Source organism: Balearica regulorum, chromosome 3, assembly GCF_011004875.1.
Source record: "Balearica regulorum gibbericeps isolate bBalReg1 chromosome 3, bBalReg1.pri, whole genome shotgun sequence".
Lineage (NCBI taxonomy): Eukaryota > Metazoa > Chordata > Aves > Gruiformes > Gruidae > Balearica > Balearica regulorum.
This window is the reverse complement of record NC_046186.1, coordinates 77,391,446-77,410,563: the sequence shown is the minus strand read 5'-3', so window position 1 is coordinate 77,410,563 and position 19,118 is coordinate 77,391,446. Positions and strand designations below refer to the sequence as shown.

At 39.8% G+C, this 19,118-nt stretch overlaps 1 long non-coding RNA gene across 1 annotated transcript in view; it reads left to right on the top strand.

Moving 5' to 3' along the window:
• The first annotated feature begins 2,003 nt into the window (after positions 1-2,003).
• The window catches only part of LOC142601288 (uncharacterized), a 59,952-nt gene continuing 42,837 nt past the window's right edge, over positions 2,004-19,118 (top strand). Inside the window, exons 1-3 of the long non-coding RNA XR_012834890.1 lie at positions 2,004-2,054; positions 9,832-9,885; positions 10,898-10,959. This is a non-coding gene — a long non-coding RNA (uncharacterized LOC142601288). The remainder of the gene's footprint in view (positions 2,055-9,831; positions 9,886-10,897; positions 10,960-19,118) is intronic.

Genomic DNA, 19,118 nt, shown 5'->3' with positions numbered 1-19,118 from the left:
ATTAGACCCTGCAGATGGTCTGTTCTAGGCAAAAATCTTTCTCATTTCTTAATATGTATTTTTGTTTCCCTGCCCTACCTCCCCCCACCGCCCCAACCCAGCTTTTGTACCAATCGCGTCAGAAGACGTGGTTTAGCTCTGAGCAGGACAAAGACTTTCTTTTGCCATTCCCAACTGACTGCCACCAAAGAGCTTACGTAATCACAGAGAAGTCTCCTGACCACGCAGACTGCAGCTTGCATTGTTAAATTTCAAACTGTGTCACTTTTGCTGGGACGTTGGCTTTGTTCCCTATTATAGAGGCAACAAAGCCTGTGCTTTCGTTTGCCTCTGTCCTGTCCTTTAAGACAGGGCTTGGTTTGACTTCCTTACTTTCACTAGCTTATTCTCAAACTTTCTGAAGCTCCCTATCTTCTTTGGACTGTTCCAGTGATTCCATGCCTCTGTTGTGTGCCCCGATATTTTATATCACAGCTTCCAAATATCCTTACTCTTGCTCCAAGCTCTGATCTGGCTTGCTACCCTCAGTAGTTGTTTAATTCTAGACTTAATCTCTAACCTTTAGGCTTGTCCTAGCAGGAGATCTTACCTACCAACTTTCCTCTTCTTGCCCCTGCCACTATCTGAACCTGAAGAATTAAGACGTCACTCTTTCACTAAGCTGGTTCCTCTTCTTATCCATCCCCTTTTCTTTTAGATGTTACTGTAACTAGACTAGATGACTTAAGAGGTCTTTTATATCTTTGCAGTTGTTGTTTCCAGTGTAATTAGTGTGTACACATAAAAATATTTACACTGTGTTTTCAAAATGTAGTTTGGATGATTCTGCAGTTAAGATACTGGAATGTGAAAGAGACTTGTGTTCACTAGTTTCTGCTGGTGTAAACAGGAGGATAATTAACAGTGGCCCAGTACTCTACATGTCTCTACTTGTCTACAGAGGGAATTCATGATGTGTTAGTGTGGGATAAAGTGAAACTGGCATGAATTTAAGATGGATCAGGGGCATAGTGTGGAATATTTATAGTGCACACATATGCAAATTTTATCTGGGCTACAGATTGATTTTTATGCAAGCTTTTATAAATATTTTAGAGGTAAAGGATTAAAATATGACATTTTGTCTTCTGCCAAAGGGCTGAAAGGGAATAATCATAAACATTCTAGAACAATCTAAAGGAGTTCTTGAGAGATTTGACAGCTATAGGTGTAAAAATCCAATACCCTATAAGATTGTTCAATTCTGGATAGCAATCTGTTTCCAGAGAAGTCCAGGAACTTGTGCTGTCCTAATGACGACTGTCTAGCTTTGCATGAAAACTAACAATCAAAATCTGAGTCAGCTGCATGCATTAGTTGCTACTGGGAGCCTAAGACTGAATTTTTCCTCTTGCCATGGACCATGTGTAGTCCTTTCTATGTGTAGGGAAACCATCCTTTCCCTACACATAGAAAGGGTGGGCAGAGGAAAAAAAATTCATACAAGACTGATGTCTTAAAATAACGTTGGTTAGTAGATGTTAGAAAATCTGGTGGGATTTTTTTAGATCTGATGAGGAGAGGGGAAGTAAGAATATTGAAGTAGATGCAAAGAACTAAGCTGTCCACTTATGTTATTGTGATACTTATGTGCCTCACTATGTGTGTAACTAATGTGTAATTGCTTCAGTATTTTCATTCAGTGAACAAGAGGTTTCCTCTCTTAGGAAAAGAAGCTGCAGTTTTAATGAAGTAGAGTGATTGTTTGAATCTTGTTAGCTCCTCACAGAGGGTCAGTTCTTCTCTCCTTTGCATCACTGAGCATTCAGATCTGGACTCACTTTGTTATAATTCAGTGCGCTTGAATTTGTTCCATGCCCTGTTAGAGCAACATTTCGCTTCTGGACATGTGTAATAATCTTCATTATATGCAACAACTATTTGCTTACATCTACCTTTCTATATGATTTGGAAAAGACGTTTATGAAACTATTGTTCTCTTTTTTTCTATTCTAGACTGAAGAATGAATTAGAAATGGCACTATAGGTGAGCCAGGCTCCAGAAGATAAAACAGGTGAGTGGTAGGACAACTCTGAGTCAAACAGAAAAGAAATATGGCACAAATTAGGGTAATAAGGTGTTCTAAAGTGTTGGAAAGAAAACCAACCAAAAAGTACCTCAGCTGTTGAGATTTTTCCTGTTAGTATGGTCAAAATGAGCTGACATCTAATGAAACCAGGCGCGTAACATCTTTCTTATACTTATTTCACTCCTGGTCTTATCTGAAACCAGTAGATGTCAGTGGCAGACTTTCTAACACTGAAGAAACCTAGGGAACTGTCAAATCATCTCTATGAGTCTGTGACTGATTCTGTCACTGTCAGAGTCACAGCACTCTGGTGTATTAAAGATGTCTCAGAGGACGGTACATGAAACCCTTCAGCTGGCAGAGACGTGGTAACTGGATTTCATGCTTATCATGAGTAGGTTAAGCCCTGAATCACGTGCTTTCATGTGCCCTTCCTAAGCTTCTTTTTAGCTTTCACTGTATCTGTCCTAAATGCTCTAGTTATCCATACAATAGTCCAGTCCCTCTTGGGTGCTTGCTGGGTACTTTGGTTCAGTAACAGCAGTGAGGTTTACAGTCTATTTATGTACTGCTCAACAAAGGAGTGTCTTTTCATAAGGCCTTTGATCAGTGGAATCTGGATCAGGACCTTTAAGTAAGGTAAAAATTCATAAATGTGGAAAGTTGTGGAAAAGCAAAAAGAAAAGGACACTGATGATATTTCACAGGATTTCCCAGTTCATCGTCAGGGTGGAATACAACTAGCCTGACCGTAATATAGCTGCTTCTTATGTCTTTATTGAAAACCTGTACTCAAAGCACAGTTTTCTTCCAGAGCATGAGAACATACCGTTAACAAATTATAGTGTGGTAAATAAGGAAATAGCTATTTATTTAGTGATATGAAATGCCTTCTGCATTTCCTCTTTGAGGGAAGAGGAAGATCTAAATCTGTTTTCTGTGCAGTGTCTCAATGTCCTAGTGTCCTGCTCCAGACTGCGGGCAGTTGTTAGTTTCACCACGGGCAGCTCCTATCACTGGCCTCTAACTCACTTTTACAAACACACCTTCAGCAGGAACAATGCTTGAACAATCAAACCAGCTTCAACTTTTTTTTTTCTTTTCCTCAGCAATTAAACTGGCCCAAATTCCTCCCTAGTGTAAGTGTCTTCCCATCAATGCAGGTATGCCTGAATGCAGCTGCCCTGATTATGTTTGTTTCTACAGCATGGTACAAGTTTTGAATTCCAGAGCTTTGCAGCCAACCACTAAAAAAGCCATAAAATCAGTCATTGGCTCTGGGTCTCCCGCAGGACTAATGAATAAAACAATCGGAACTCTCTAGGCCAAGGCATATCTGAGGAACAGTTTTGAATAAATGAGCTAAAAGACATTTAAACAATGGGTAAAGGTTTCTCCCCTTCTACTCCCTACCAGGTACTAATTTAAAAAATACTTACTCAGTTGACCTCAAACTTCCCCTGCCTACCTTCCTCAATTATACATTGAGGAATCAAAACCAGCCAAGTCAGAAAGATGTGAATGCTGCTGTTCTTCTTTTTGTGTTACAGCTGTATTTAGAAGCCCAAGCCAGAAGATTTGGGCCAAATGTACTAACATGTGTTGGCACTACAGGGAACAAAGCTATGCAAATATTGGGTTTGGGATTTTTGGTTGGGGTTTTTTGGGTTTGGGTTTGGGTTTTTTTTTTTTTGTTTGGTTTTGTGACATGGGATGCTAAGCAATTAAAAAAGTATTCAATCCAAGTTAATTTGAAACGAGAACTTTACAGTTTTCCCAGAGGAAAAAAATGGAGATCTGATTAATTTTTAAAATTTAATAAAATGTTTTCTTAATCTTTTCTAAAAAAGAAAGCATTATTTCCTTCTCTCCAGTTAGCATTTCTGTAAGGCCTTCCAGAACCAGTAGCTATCCTGATCCACGCAAGGGGGGATGTGCTGTCTATAAGTTTCAGTGGCTCACATGAAAGGACAGGATTTTTGAGAAGCTAGTGGCCTTTAGCCCCCGGGACAGGAAGCAGCAGGAAGCATGGTCAGGCACTACCCCCACATGAGGCAGCGCATCACTCAAGGTGGGCTCGTGCTCTTTTCCTCCAGCCTGCCTGGCTTTTCATCAAAGCTGTCGGTTCTCACTGGACCTGTTGACTGCACACTGATACCGCACTGCAGAGCAGGGGGAGACAGAAGGGGATTGGCTGCCCATGACAAGCTGCTTAGAGAGTAGGAAATTTAGATGTCCTGGGATCACAACAGGCAGTCTTTAATCACTGAAACATCATCACTACCCAACACAGTGGCCTAGTCCTGAATCTGCCAGCGTGGCACAAAGCTGTTAAGTTGCAAATATGGCTAATGAACTACTGCAGGCTTCAAAAGCCCCTCCCAGCTCCAGGGCAGCCTGAGTCACCAGGCTTTTCTTGACCTGCTCACTGCACCAGTCAGACAAGCCAGGCTGCACCATTAGGAGCTCTCACAACAGAGACAGACAGGCTCTTCCTCTCCCCTTCTCAGGTGCCTTCCCTCCCTCCTTCCTTCCCCTCTCTGCCTGCTCCACAGCCCCAGAACCTCGAAGGTGTAACCCTGCACTCTGGCATCTTTCCTGGCTGCTCCGCTTTCCTTAGCTCCCCAGTGGACAAACACCAATAGGTGAACCAAGGTGTGGGAGGCAGATAAACCAGCACAACCTTGAGCTGCACTGTCAGCAGGGGAGAAAGTAGTTTATTTGTATTAGCCCATACCCTTGGAGTGAGTGGCACTATTAGTCTGTGCATGTACCTCCCCTCATTTCTTAGATGGGGAGCTGGCAAAGCCCCATAATACAGCTCCGGCTGCAGCAGCATGGATATCACCAGACTGCAGATGAGCTCACTGACAAGCGGTGAAAAACTGAAAAGGTCTTTGAACCGAATAAGACCCTGGCTGGGCAGGAGAGTGAGCTGGCCATGTAGGATCTTGTAGGATCATGTTATTGACTTGTTTTAGTGAGGCGAGTGGCTGATGTGGCAGTGAAGTTGGCCTGTAAAATTCCTAAGTGCATTTTCTGGACTCTCCTAAGGGAGTACAGCACGTTTATTCTGCTCCTTGCATGCTTTTATCTGTTCTCTGTGCAGGGATGCAGCGATTTCCTCCTTGGCTGTGTTCCTATTGTATCTAGAGCCTGACTATTTTTGCATGAAGTGCTAAAGGGCCTTGCCTGGGGTGACTGTGAAAGGTGAGTGTCATAGCTCGTGTGCCAGTGTTCAGACTGGTGGAAATAAAGCACAGTGGGTTTGTGTACCAGCTGAACTGGGGGCAATATTGTGAGTGCTCCTGGTCTGTACTGCTTGGTTTGGTAAACTTAAGCTTGTACTTGAGTATGCCTACTGAAAGCTCTATGGACACAGCCTTCGATGCCAATTAGCTTTCCACTGCCAGCTCTGTCCTTTAAATTGTGCATGTGTTTTTATACCTCCAGAAACCTGTAGCAGACATTAGAAAAAAATGATAGCACGATGATGATTACTCAATGACTTCTTTGCTTCAGTCTTCACTGGCAAATCCTTGAGCCACACTGCCCAGGTCACAGAAGGCAGGGGCTGGGAGAATGCAGAACCACCCACTGCAGGAGAAGATCAGGTTCGAGAATATCTAAGGAACCTGAAGGTGCACAAGTCCATGGGACCTGATGAAATGCATCTGCGGTCTTGAGGGAACTGGCGGATGAAGTGGCCAGGCCACTCTCCATCATATTTGAGAAGTTCTGTCAGTCTGGTGAAGTTCCCACCGACTGGAAAAGGGGAAACATAATCCCTTTTTTTAAGAAGGGTAAAAAGGAAGACCCAGGGAACTACAGGCCGGTCAGTCTCACCTCCGTGCCTGGCAAGATTATGGAACAGACCCTCCTGAAGACTATGCTCAGGCACATGGAAGATAAGGAGGTGATTGGTGCCAGCCAACATGGCTTCACTAAGGGCAAATCATGCCTGACAAACGTGGTGGCCTTCTATGATGGGGTTACAGCATCCGTGGATAAGGGAAGGGCAACCGACATCATCTACCTGGACTTGTGCAAGGCATTTGACACTGTCCCGCACGACATCCTTGTCTCTAAATTGGGGAGACATGGATTCGATGGATGGACCACTCGGTGGATAAGGAATTGGCTGGATGGTCACACTCAAAGAGTTGTGGTCAACAGCTCAATGTCCAAGTGGAGAATGGTGATGAGTGGTGTTCCTCAGGGGTCGGTACTGGGACCGGCACTGTTCAACATCTTTGTCGGCGTCATGGACAGTGGGATCGAGTGCACCCTCAGCAAGTTTACCAAAGACACCAAGCTGTGTGGTGGGGTCGACATGCTGGAGGGAAGGGATGCCATCCAGAGGGACCTTGACAGGCTGGAGAGGTGGGCCCGTGCGAACCGCATGAAGTTCAACAAGGCCAAGTGCAAGGTCCTGCACATGGGTCGGCGCAAATCCCAAGCACAACTATAGGCTGGGCAAGGAATGGATTGAAAGCAGCCCTGAGGAGAAGGACTTGGGGGTATTGATTGATGAGAAGCTCAACATGAGCCGGCAGTGTGCGCTTGCAGCCCAGAAAGACAACCATGTCCTGGGCTGCATCAAAAGAGGCATGACCAGCAGGTCGAGGGAGGTGATCCTGCCCCTCTACTCTGCTCTTGTGAGACCCCACCTGGAGTACTGCATCCAGCTCTGGGGGCCCCAGTACAAGAGAGACATGGAGCTGTTGGAGAGAGTCCAGAGGAGGGCCACAAAGCTGATCAGAGGGCTGGAGCACCTCTGCTGCGAGGACAGGCTGAGAGAGTTGGGGTTGTTCAGCCTGGAGAAAAGAGGGCTCCGAGGAGATCTAATTGCGGCTTACCAGTACCTGAAGGGGCCTACAGGAAAGCTGGAGAGGGACTGTTTATGAGGGAGTGTAGTGATAGGACAAGAGGTAATGGGTTTAAGCTGAAGGAGGGTCGATTTAGATTAGATACTAGGAAGAAATTCTTCCCTGTGAGGGTGGTGAGGCACTGGAACAGGTTGCCCAGAGAGTTTGTGGAGGCCCCATCCCTGGCAGTGTTTAAGGCCAGGTTGGATGCGGCTTTGGGCAACGTGGTCTAATGGAGGGTGTTCCTGCCCATGGCAGCAGGGGGGGTTGGAGCTGGATGATCTTTAAGGTCAAACCATTCTATGATTCTATTACAAAAAAACCCCAACAAAACCCAACCCGCTGTTTCTGAACAGCTTGCGTAAATGAGGTGTAAAGTTCTTGATAAATAGGAGGAAAATGAACATACTAGAGACTGAGAAGAAAGAAACAATGGTTTATGCTGGGATGTTGGATATCACAGAAAACATTCTTGAAGAAATAGAGGCAAGAAAATATTAATTCGAAGCATGTCCTAGGAAAGTTTCTCAAGAAGTACTGGTGTCCAGCTACTGCCATGGTGGATCCTTTAGCACTGAGACTGATGCTCAGCAGTCTTTATTTTCTCCTCTGAGAACATAATATGTGCCTAGTCTGGGTGCACATGATTATCACAGTGTCCAGCCTCTGACCCTGCAATAGGACGCATATCCTCACTGTGTCAGATGATGGTTGACAGACATAGGGGTTATTTCTACATTCCTATTATGAATTTGGGGATTTGTAACCAAATATACATTAAACAAGTACAGCATCATTATTTTTAACCTATTTTATTTCTTGGCCTGGAGAATAGGATGGTTCTGGGTGGGATTTTCAAGTATCCCAAGCTGGCATCATCTACCCTTGAAATGAATACTGAAATGCCTAGTCACTTCGAAGGGAGAGAGATAGGACAGTCCTGAATCCCTTTGAAATCCCATTTCTAGATGCTTAAATAACTGAACATTACTGCAGATTATTCACCAGGTAATATAAATGACCGTAGCTGTGAATACATTTCAGACACAGACAGGAAGGTCAGGTTTAAGTCTATCTTGAAAAAGAGGTCTGTGATAAATTGTTGATATCAAGTAATTGATTTTTAATAAATTTATAAATATTAACATGAATACTTGTTTACAGAATAATGTTATTACCTTTTTTTTGTAATTCACTAGGCTCCATCATTATTGGTTGAGCTCTCATAGTCAGTGGTGTTGTATGAAACAAAGTGAGAGACAGGCTTGTATGGCATATTGTGCAATGCAGGGTACAGAACTTGCAGAAATTTGTTTATGTGATACAATTTGCACACTGAGAGTGGCTTGTGTGAGGACTAGTTAAAATATAAAAGTTAGATGCTTGCAAATTTCTGCGGGATTAATGCATTCAGCATTTAAAAACAGTATTCCTTTTCTGCTGGCTGTTGTGCAGTTAGACATAGTACATGATCTCAATAAAGGCACTTTTAACTTGTCCTTGTCTCTGGTTATGCTGATAAGTGTTCCAGCTGTGTGAAGTGAGGAGGTAATTTCATGCAGCTAAATAGACACTAAAAGTACAGTCAGCATGAGTAGGGAATAAGTGTCACACTTAATGGTGGGCAAACAGCAGTTGTTTACATAGAGCTTATGTTTGGCTAAGCATCGAAAAGGTCAAACATGTCTCCAGACTTTCTGTCCCCTGAAGTAGAGTTATACCTGTTGACAGGACATCAAATTAATTGTCTAATTGTATTGAGAATAAAACAGAGTTCCAGAAAGTCACAGGAAAACTGAAAAAAAAAACCAAAACAACTTGTGAATAACACATTACATGAAAATTACCCAAAGTCTGCGTTTCTCCATCAATTCAGGTATAGGTACAGCCATTGTGTTCTTGCACTATGCTTGGCTGCCTTTAATGTGAATGATATATTTAAAATAATTGTTTTTCCTGACAAATTTTTTAACCAACTCTTTGCACTGCTACCTAAGAGTACAGGACAGCAGTCTGTCACTTGTTTCTAAAGCAATTAGCAGGCCTCCAGCATCAGAGAGCTTTGGGGGAGGAAGTGAACTCTTGGTTAATTTAGACAAATTTACTTGGTATCAAGATATTAAAACAATGAATAGCAGCAATTAGTCATGACAACTTTTTTTTTTCTGTTTTCTTTTTTTTTTTTTTTTTGTTTTGCTGGCAAACGGGAGATCTTAGGCTCCATGTACCTATTGAAATGTTCCTGTGTACACTCTGTAAGTTATGCTCCCACAGCATAACAAATGAGTATATGAAATCTGGTCCTCTGAAAAAAAATAGCCACTTTGAAAAATTCCTCTCTTTTCTTTTTTAAAAACCAAATATGAATATTCAGAAAGTCTTTAAATATAAATTGCTGGTTTCTAGAGCGGGATTTTTTGGGGGGCTGGGCTTTGTCTGTACTGTAATGAAAAGGACAGTCAGCAGATGGCAATGTTGTATAGTTGTTCCAGCAGGAGACTGCCACATCAGCAAGGGAGGGAAACCTCTGATAGTCCCTAAGTAGCCATGAGGGAAAATGGAGTGACCCCTCCAGGCCGTTGGAGAGTTGGCCCTCCAAACATTGGCTGAATGCTTATGTAGGCTTACTGAATTTATATTACTATTTGTAACTGCAAGTCAACATTTAAAACCCCTCATTCGAAAGGGCAAGCCCATTATCATTTAAGAAGAGCAATCTAATTAAACTAGTGCATTTCCATATTCTTTTAAAAACATGATTTCATAATGCTACATAAGTACAACGTGTTCTTTCCCACACAGACTGCATTTTTAAAAAGATAAGAAGGTCTGATGTATTTGCTTTTGCTGAAATGTTGTGTGACAATTTAACTGATCTGTTCCTGCCTTTTCAGGCTGAAACTATGAAAATCAACTCATCAAACACGTTTCTCCAAGGCCAAATAAAAGTAAGTTATTTCCTTAGAACCCACTGTGGTTCACACATAATACAAACTAGTTTATACATGAGTTACCTTTACTAGGTCTAATCCCAAATCGTTGGAAAGCTTCTCTCTTGGATTCAGCAAATTCCAGATCAGACATGCTGTGCTTTGCCAGCTACAAAGTCGAAAGGTACTAGATATATTTCCATGTCCTGGTTTTTTTTTTTCTTTTTTTCTTTTTAAGCTACTGTGGAGAGCTATTAGGGTACTTTGATCTAAATATGTAAATCAAAGCTGCAAGAGCTCCCTGCTTCGAACTGCACTGAAGGCACCGATAGGAGGTAAAAGAGCCTGTGGTAGATAACGCCAGTATATAAAATCCATGGAATTGCGCAGTAAGAAAAACTTGGAAATACTTCTGTAAAACATAGGGACTAACAGATGTCTTGAAAGAAGAAAAGTGAGTAATAGTTTGAATAAAACAATCTTTGGTTCAGATGATATTCTGCTGCACGCTCTGAAGTCTGAATCTCTGTGTTAGTAGCCAAAAGAGCAGGCATCATTTCAAATGTTAGCGAAATGTAAAGTACAAAGCTCTTTCTTTGCATTCCAAACAGAATCTTGTCCAGCAGCTCAATCTAAAAGGCAGAAATGGACATGTATGCTGAAAGACAAAATCAAGTCATTTGTATCAAAGGAATTGGTTTAGCAAAAGCTATGTTATGACCACCCTTCCTTGTTTACTTGCTAAGACCTGATTTTACTGTCTGTTGGGTTTCCCTCAGGGTACAAGAACTGGCAAGAAGTGAGGCTCTATGTCAGACTCAGACGTGTGTAACTTGAGATGTGGTGCTAAATTAAAACTCCTGTCACACAGGAACTACTTACTATAATTTATGTCAAGGTTAATGGAGTAAAAAGTATTGGAGTATTTTAAATGCTGATCAGACATGTTGCCAATTAATATCACTGCAGATTTTTTCTTATGCACTGAAGGATATTTCAGTGTTTCTCAAAATTTATGTCTTTTTTACAGGAAGTTGAAGGAAATAACACAGAAATTTTAGATAAACTGAGAATCACTCAGGAAAATCAAAGGTGAGTCTGAAATGTTCAAATATCTATGTCAGTGTGGTTACACAGAAAGTGTTAGAGTGATGGAAATGCCTGTCATAACAACTTGCTAGGCCAAAGTAAGACAGATCAGTTATTAATAGCAGCTCCACTCAAGCACTAGTGGTAGAGCACACACAGTCGCAGCTGGGAGTCATAATCAGATATTATAGATTTGACTTCAGTATGGCCCAGAGTGTTAAATAAGAATAATTAACAGTGGGAATTAGGCATAGTGCTTGATTAACAACCCTGTTTGCTTCAGTTGTCTATTTAGGTACAGAACAGACACATTATGGTACGTGTTAAAACCTTTTAAGTTTTCTGACAGTGTCCTGCTGATCTTTTTTCAGACCTGATATGGAGGAGTTCAATCCCTTGTCTGTTCTGACTTTGCTTTCTAGTGCCAGTTTTGCAGTTTTGGTAACTTCTTTGCAAAGTGGAATTTTTTTATGTTGGGAACTGGCTTGAGATTCCTAGACTTGTTTCACATAAATAACTTTTTTTTTTTTTTTAAAAAAAAAAAAAAAAGAAGAGTGGATTATAGGGTCACCTCAGGCATTTGCAGAAACACGTTTTAAGAAGTTAAAGCATGCAGCTTTGGTTATTGATGCTGCTTATCAGAAGTAAATATTGAATATATTTGTTGCTGTTGTGCTTTCAGTATTTAAATTTAACCCAAGACTGTTTACTCTTGCTATGTTTTTAATGTTCCAAAGACTTGGATAAAGAGCCATCCACACTGAAACAGCATGGAAGAGAGGCTGCCTCTACTGTTATTCATTTACTGTTAATGCCATGAAATGCACATACTCAGATAGGTATGGGTTTCAACATGTGTGGTATAGCTTCAGATTGGTTGTGAGTTTGCAGTGCTGCTCACAGATTTTCTTTTCATGACTGCAATACAGTTTTGCAAAACTGAGCAAATGTCAGCCATAACTAAGGCTCCGTATGAGTTGGAAAAAAAAAATAAATCTATAAAATAGCTGAAAAGGCTAGTTTGGCTATTGTCCACAGGCATTTTTGCACCTACATTTTATCGGGATAAGAAATCACTGCATCCAGGCAAATCAGCTAGTGGCAGGCTGCAATCAGTTTAATTCCTTAGTTTGCTGCATGCCTAATTTGTTAGTTTATATCTGCACGTGTAATGCAAATGATTTAATCTATCAGCTGGAGGTGGACATTGCAGGTTAGTAAAAGGCCTGAGGAACACACAGAAAGGCTCACTGACCTTAGTGCGTTTTGGATAAGCCTTGTAGGTTTGCAGACATTAGCAGGCATTATGGAGTTGTCTCCTGTTATAGCACAACACTAAGAGAATGGTTTCTCAAATTTAGATGTCAGGTGGTGTTTTGTGCCATAGATCCCAGAACAGTCGCTGCAGATTCCTGTTGTGTTTGTCTGTGAGCTATATGCTTTCATGCACAGTTATGAGATTGTTGGTAAAAATCAAAAGTGATAATTATAGACTCCAAAGAACAAGATCCATTAATACAAAAAAGAATGATTCTATTTTCATCTTATTCCCAACATTTGGTGTTAAAGGGGATATGTTTTATTTGCTGACACAGACAGAAATTTTTACTTTTACTTTGTATTAGGAAAGTAAGAAATTTTATTTTTTTCAAAGAAGACTTGAATCTTAGCAAAAAAGAATCCTGAATTCAGATTTTGAACTCAGATCTTATGAGATATAAAGATTTTCAATGCACTTATAGCTTAAAAAAGAAAATGATGAATTCTAGGAGTCTATATAAGGTGAAGCTTCAGTTAATGTAATGTTTCTAGCTCTTGATAAAGTTGAGAATTGTCAATGTCAGATTTCACAAGGTAGTAGGTACAGTTACAGTAGACTTCTGTTGTTGGAGGGTGGCAGTGTGAATAGCTCTCAATTCAGGAGCTGCTACCTAATGATCTAAGACAACTAATATATGATAATTTAATGAACATGGAAAGTAACCCGCTTTATGGTATGAAGTTACTGTATATTATGTTGTTAAAATTTCCTGGATGGATGCATTCATTAAGCTTAATGAGGGGAAGGGGAGGAATTAGAAGAGAACAACAGTAAAGCAAAGCATGACATCTAAATAAACAGTCTCCTCACAAACAGCATGGAGAGCACTTACTAGACAATAGCATGTATCTGGCCTCCTGTTTAAATTTGCAAGACTTGCTTTGCCGAAGCTGAGTGCTAGTAGATCTATAGAAGTTTATGGGTGATTACGAAATTGTATGTAAAATTACATGAAAGTGTGTCAATTGGTGATAGTTATGTTCCCTTCAGGAATTGAACATAAGTCCAGGTAGCTGAGGTGGTAAGGATGACATAAAGGACCTGTATAAATAGGAGAGGCCTTTGATCCTTCCCTTCAAAAAGATATTGGTGGGTCATGGTCTAAGAACATGCACAACAGGAAAGGTGCAAATGGGACGATAAAACACAATCACACTTGCATCTGCTTAGAAGTTACAGATCTGTGCATGAGCCTACTTTCTGGTTGGTCTTTGATTTCGAAATGAGAGTTGCATGACCTGTAGGTCAGGTGTGGAACTTAACAGATAAAAGTCAATGTCATTGGACAGACTAAACTTGGAAGAAAGTGAAGCACAGTTCTGTCTGAGAGGATAATAGGATGTATTTTGTGAAAAGTTAAAATTTGGGAACGTTATTAACGTGGAATAATTGGTCAGCCAAAAGGCTATTAGAAATAAAACATCAAGGTAATTAGTAGTAGATACAGTTGAATACAAGGTTAATTAGACTCATTTGTATAATGTTAATTATTAAAAGTAATCAGCCCTGGGATACTTACAGAAGCGCTCTCACTAGATATTTTAAAAAATGTAACAGAAAGACTCTTACAGTTTGCTTCCAGCAGAGCTTATGTATAAACCTTTTAAAGATGCACACTGTCTTGGGATATTTGCATAATAAAATTCTTTATAAAATGAATGTCCAAAATTCTGCTCCCCCCCCCCGCCCCAATGTTATGAATCATATTTCTAGAGCTGACATTATTGTCTTTCTCCAGGACAGATTGGGGAGACTGAAACATTAACAGTAGCATGGGATTTCTGAATCAAAGCCTATCTTGAGGCATAATTAAAGGAGGGTGTCTAATTATCTGAAGTCAAAACTGTATCATCCTTTGCCCTTAATGCACATAACTTAGATGACATTTAATTAGAGGCAAAGCATGGATTAATACTTATTTAATATCTACAGTAGAAGCTTCCCTCAGGTAATAAGAGATTGTCCAGTGAATTGGGGCAAATATCTAGCCTGTGTCTGCAGCTAAATAAATAATTTGCGGCAAACAATTTACTTGGCCAAGTTTCTACTGTTTCTGCAGCAAGAATGTAATTTCTTCAGGCTTAGTAGCTATCTGATGAAAAACTTTTTATTTTTAAAGCTCATTTGAGAAATTAAAAATATTCAAAATACAAAAGTTTGAACACTATTGTTTAGCTGTAAATGGATGATTTAAGCCACATGGTTTTATTTGTTTTCCTGGTTAGAGGGTTGTATCCACAGGTCTAGTGGAAGTAGTGAAATTCCTTTTGGACTTTGCTTTCTGTTCTCATTTATGTTGGTTGACTGTCTCAGAACTTTGTAGAAGATGGCTACAAAACAACTACAAATTGTGATGAAATACGCTCTTTTTAATGTGAGTAAATATTTATGAGGAAAAAAACCCCTCTGTATTTACTGTCAGGTCTTAACAGCTCTATCTGATCTATGCCTAAGTCACTGTAGGAAAGGAAGGAGGCAAGAAAGCAAGCTATGCCGAGGAAACAATGGTGCCCACACTCAGCATTATAAAACCTTATGGACCAGTGCCATGGATATAAAGCATGCTTACTTTCAGTGCATAATACCAGATCTAGAAAAGGTCTCTGTTCTTTATAAAGGTGTAGAGGGGAACAGCATATCTTTATGTTCTAGAGCTTCTGCATCCAGTTGAGAAGAACAAGCAGGTGGATGTTAACTTTCTGTCTAGATCCATTCCAACAAATTTCAGCCATCTAGCAAGATGTTAGGGAGAATGAGTCATCCTCTGGAGATGAATCCTTCTCTCTCTATAAGCAACCTCAAGTGCCTGAAGTTAGATGAGTTGGTTTTAGTTCCTTTTGTATGGCTCATAACGGGAAGACTTCTCAGTGCTGTCTGTGTTTGCATTGGGGTGTTGGCTGTCACTGAGTTAGATCTCAGTTTCTGCTCAGTGATTGTGTTGGTTGTATGCTCTGCTTTTTTTTAGGGAAGTGTGGGAGCTAATTGAGGGAGTCTTGTTACCTGAAAATGAAGAATGAGTTTCTGAGATTCCAGAAGAAAATAAGGGTAATGAAGTAAAGGAAGATAAATATTCAAATGTACTCTTAATATCTTGAAGTCGTGTAAGTGGAATCCAGGCTTGAAAAACTACTGTTGGACCTTAGAATCAAATATTATAATGCCACTTCAAAATCAGACATGTGATTTCTTTTTTGCCTACATTGTTGTGGATAGCTATACTGTCTGCATAAAAGGATATTTTTATATAATATTTTAGAAAATGTCTAGTGTTAATAATTGTTATATTAAATAGCTGTGTTCTTCTATACAGTTTTCAGTAGACACCACCCTCATTCCATCATGTCTCCTTTCCTTATGGGAGCACTAGCAGGTATTAATTAAACTCTCAGGATAGAATTCACAAGTGGGTTATTTAAGTAAATTGAGGCTGCATCTTCTAAATAAGATACGTATATTAGTCTTGAATCAGGCCTCGAACTATGGTGGTACGTACTGGCATATGAACATTGCTTACATGAGTCTTTTTATGATCCCCAAATTTTGGTTTTCATTTCATCATCTTACTATGGCTGCAGAATTTTATTGAAAGCATGAGTCAGATTCAGATCAAGTGGCAGCATCTGCCTGATTTTGCTGAAAGCCTGAAAAAAAGGTCAAAGAAAAGAGCTAGTTCTTTCAACTAGAAGGGAAGGTGTTGTGAATACCTGTAATGAAACTTTTGCTATGAGGATTGTTTCTTTATAAAAGAGGATTGTATCTTTATAAAAGAATGTAAATAAAAACTAGGAAGGAGAAAGATTATGCCCACTGCATAGCTGTATCCATACTAAAGGAACATCTTATTATGGCCCATGCAGGACCAACCTGGGGACAATGGAGTATCTTTTTTCAACTTAATAAGTAATCGAATGGAAAGGAGACGTGGGAACATTCACACTTCACAGCAAGCAAGACAAACCCAGAGATGTCAATGTGTCAAATGAATGTATTTGCATTCATTGGGGGGATGCTCAATCCAAGTGACTCATAAGCTGTACATCCCAGCTTAACCAAGATACATAGTCTACTGCTGGCAACCTGGGAGAAGTCTTTTTTTTTAAAAAAAACAAACCAAACAAAACAAACAAGAAACAACCAAACCCACCATTTAAAAAAACCAAAACCCAAAACAACACCCCCCCAAAAAAAGTCCAACAACCCAGTGGTCTTGAGATTCCTTGAAGTTTTTTCTTATTTGGAAAAACTTAATGGGCTCTTTCAGTTATTTTTTGCTATTTTTTTTTTTTCAATAAGGTGGTTTCATCAAATTTTATGAACAGGATGTCACTGAAATAAGTGACATTGCAAGACATCGAGTTGAAGAAGTTACTTCATGGAGCTGCTTTGTTAGGGTTTTGCTTTGTTTTAAGTTCAGATCCATAAAAACCTGTAGCTGCCAGAAGTAAAATATCCTTAGCCTTCTTCCTCTACCTTCCTCCTGGCTCAAGCCAGGTAAGATGAGAGACACATGCAGTCCTAATTCTGTAGTAATGCCTGTGATCTCAAAGCGTTTCAGTACCTCACTTGCATTGGACTCCCATGGGATCCACCAATGAGGCATTACTGTCCCTGTCTTAGACATAGACATCTCAGAGCATGATTCTAGTTTGTCCTAAAGGATGTATTTTAAATTTTCTTTTTTAAAAAAAAAAATTATTTTAGACCTGTACCCCTTTATCCTGTCTTCTGAGGAAGAGTACAAGAACAGGGATGATTAGGGGAATTAGCAGTGTCTCCCAGCTTCTAGTGAACCACTTTTTGTTTGAATCTGCCATCTTCTGCCATTTGTGTTACTGGAGAGCAGCTAAACAAGCCATGATGAAAAAGGAAGAGAGAAAGACAATAGTATTATCTCCGTGATTTGCTGCTCAAGGTTTCATTTGGCTGTGGAAATCTGCTATAGAATGACATTGTCACCAAGAAGTGAGAAGGATAGGATTTTCTATGGGTAACAAAAGTAGTCAGAAATATAACGGTTACTGTTTTAAACAGAAAAGGAGTTGAAAGTAAGCCAGAATCCCTCATTATCTAATCTGTGGAGTAGGAAGGGAACGTCATATAGCAACATATGGTGCTGCTGCTCGCTGTTGGAGACAGCATTCTGTGGAAAATGCTTTCTGAATTTGGGCCCATGATGCCAGTTCCCATGTCCTGTTTTAGAGATGAAAATGGAGAGCTGTTGCAATTTGTGATTGCCCAGGAATTTACTCAATGAGGGTAACTTAAAATACCATAGCCACAGCATCCCAATTTCCATATTGAATCTCTTTTTGGTGGTTTTTGTTGTTGTTGTTGTTGGTTGGTTGGTTGGTTGGTTGGTTTGTTTGGGGTTTTTGTTTTGTTTTTTGTTTGTAGCCTTTCTGATCATTTTGGTGAAATCAGGGCAGGGGAAAGTGATTTGAACTTTCTTCCTGGGACAATATATGCACTCATCTCACAATGTAAAACAGCCATTACCCAAGTCTGATCTATACTCATGTATGAGTACTTATTAGTATTCTGTGAAGAAGAATGTGCACTTTGAACTCACTAATTATTACAGCAGATTTTTAATAATTCTCTTCTTGTAACCCTCAATTTATCTTTATTGCATTTATGAAATAAATGTAGGAGCTCCCAGAAGGTGAATGTAATATTATTTTGTGCTCACCTCTCATCAGGGGCTCTGCCAGAAGTTTACAAACATCAATTAAGTTTCACCATGCTGCCATCTGGGAAATAACTTTTCTTACACCCATGTTACAGATGGATAAACAAACAGGAGCTAAATAACTTGGCCTGGATCATGCAGCAAATTGGGAATAGAGTTCTCACACTGTCTCCCAGTCCCTTACTCAGGTCTAACCAGTAAGCATGCTGCCACTTGGTTTATTTACATTTTGAGACTGTTTTTAATGAATTAATTTGCCATTTCTTTTTCTTCTGAATCATCCAAACCTTGCCAACATTTTATTTTAATAAAGCTTTTGCATATTCAGGCTGATATTTATAGTTAAAGATAATGTTTATTCTCACCTTTGGTTGCTTCTAATATTTGTGTATGCTGCTAGCACAGGATGATAGCAAGCAAAGCACAAAATAATTTTTTGTGGTTCCTTTTAAGACGTGTTCCTTGTGACAACAGTGGCTTTTGGATCAGTTCCTCATGTTCATATTATTGACCTCTCCAGTTCCTCAATTAGTTTTATTTTTCCTTGCACAGAATCCTTTCCATTTTCTAATGGTTTTATGATGGTGGTTGATAAGGCATGCTCAAGAGGATGAGGAGCTTTTTTTTCCTATTGTGGATTCTTACACACTTACTCACTCAACTTGGACAGATTACAACTTCAGTTTGTTTTTTTGTTTGGGTTTTTTTTTGCTGTTTTGTTTTGTTTAATTTTTCATTGTAGAGTTTTTTGTCCTGTATTGTTGGTAGCCCCTTTCAACCTAACAGTGATATATCTAATTGTGGTTGGAAATGGAAAGCTTCTAGTTACAATTGCTCTCCTTCCATTTCAGCTCTAGGTAATTAAAATTTTTCTTGGGGTTTTTTTAAAGGTCATCTCAGTTCTCCATTATGTGTGATATTAATTATAAAGGCAGAAAGACCACTACTGCAGTAGTCACTCTATGACACTGGAGGATTTACTTCCACGTGAAAAATAGGTCATAATTGTTACACTATTGGCAGTTCCTGGAATTATTTCTCCTGGGGAGAAGGTGATGCCAAAGAAAACTTAGTGTATTACTGTGCTGACAACTTCCAAATTTTAGGGACATTCTCTCAGGAGAAAGCCATTCTTACTAACCTATGAGATTT